The 1735-nt window shown below is 48.1% G+C and overlaps 1 pseudogene; it reads right to left on the reverse strand.

Moving 5' to 3' along the window:
• Positions 1 to 264: 264 nt before the first annotated feature.
• On the reverse strand, positions 265 to 1305 carry LOC124093456 (transmembrane protein 132B-like; annotated as a pseudogene).
• Between the last annotated feature and the right edge of the window lie 430 nt (positions 1306 to 1735).

Consider the following 1735-nt stretch of genomic DNA (forward strand, 5'->3'; position numbering starts at 1 on the left):
TGCGACTGCTGACCCAGTGCTGCAGCAGTACTACAGGGGCCATGCCAGGTGCTCATCCTGGCTTACACACAAGCTGCACTAACTCTTCAGGCCAGTTCCATGTGCTTAGAAGAGGACCCTGACCCTGCCCCCCCCCCGCCCCCACACACCAGGCTTCAACAAATAAATCCTTATTGAATCACCCTCTGTTGCTGAACAAGCTCACGGCTCCAGCTGTTTGAAAAACAGAAGGCACATCAGTGAATTCAATTATAACACAGTATTTCAAGTCTGTGAGTCCCCCAGGCCCATGTCCTGGTAGACAACTTGATGCTGTCATCACTGTCAAAGAGGATGGAGTTGGTGTAAGGGCCCCCATCCTCAGGGAGGATAGTGGTGTAGGAAGTAAACTTGACCCTCTTCCTCTTTGGGCCAGAAGAGTTTACAGGTTCGTTTTTCATCTTTCTCATAGACATAGTCAGAAGGTCTGAGCAGCTGACTGGGGAAGGGCTTCTGGGAATCTCCATTCAACAGGAAGTTCCTCTACTGGAACTGCAGCCCCCTGTCTATCATGGTAGTGCACTCCTCCGAGGGGAGCGTGATGTCCACTGGGTTCTCAAAAGCTCCACCTCGTTCCCAAGCCAGACCCAGTCGTGGGAGTGGGGGATGTTACCCTGCTTGCTCACCGCAAGCCTTTTGAGTCTGTACTTCCAGGCAAACGCCACGCAGTTGATCAGGAAGACCAGGATGGCCAGGCAGAAGACACAGAGCAGGGCATACATGCCGATCTCCAAGTCCATCAAGCCCCTGGAGGCCACTGTAAGGTCACTAGGGTTACTGGATTCTGGAAACTTCCCCTGGGTGGGGAAGCTGGTGAAGGCGTCTGCACCACCACTCTTGAGCAGCTTCCTGTCCTTCCCCTCCCCAGGCAGCGGCAGGGTTGTGCTCCTGTTGGTCCTGTCCTCTGGGCCAGCAGGGTCCCCACACTGGAGCCACTCCTGGACTGCTCCGCTCCTGGCTCCCCTCCCACTCTATGGAGTTGCTCAGGTGATCTTTGTATTCCTGGTACAGGAATTCCTTGGTGCTCCTCCTTGATGCCCTGTGCAAACCTGACCTTGGTGCTTCCTTTATCCACAGCAAGAACACTCTTCCTCTTGGTCTTCTGGCAAGGCTCACTGATCATCATCTCCAACTTGATCAGGGGCCCTTGTCCTTCACCCTCTGCAACCACAACCAGCCACTGGGACTGCAGGTTTGGCTGGACAGACACCACCATTTCATCCAATGATGAGACAGTTATGGAAAAATCCTTGGGATCATAAATGTCTAAGTGTTACTTACTGAATTGAACAAAATTCAAAGAAAAAAAAATCAAAATATTTGTTGTGATAACTCTTCTTCACATTTGCAAATTTTTATCACAGAAATGTTAATTCCAAAGCATTCTTTAAGTGTATATTATTAGAAAAAATAAGCCCCAGTGCTCTGTAACCTTAATTCATACTTGGGATACACTGGACTGTCATTAATAATGATCTATACCCCAGAAACATGACAAATAAACAATACAGTTTAAAAAGGGCAGGAAAATACACATTAGTTTATTTCATGTCCTATAACTGAATTTTGCTGTGACCCTTCTTAAAGCTTTTTGAAAAATTAGGCCATGCATCCAAGTCATTTCCATGGGCAACTAATCAGCCATCACCCAAGACATCCTTTGAACTATGATACGTTAGAAATTCAATGCAGATAA

Source organism: Marmota monax, unplaced genomic scaffold (assembly GCF_021218885.2).
Source record: "Marmota monax isolate L192 unplaced genomic scaffold, Marmota_monax_Labrador192_F-V1.1 WCK01_AAM20220418_F8-fsc01055, whole genome shotgun sequence".
Lineage (NCBI taxonomy): Eukaryota > Metazoa > Chordata > Mammalia > Rodentia > Sciuridae > Marmota > Marmota monax.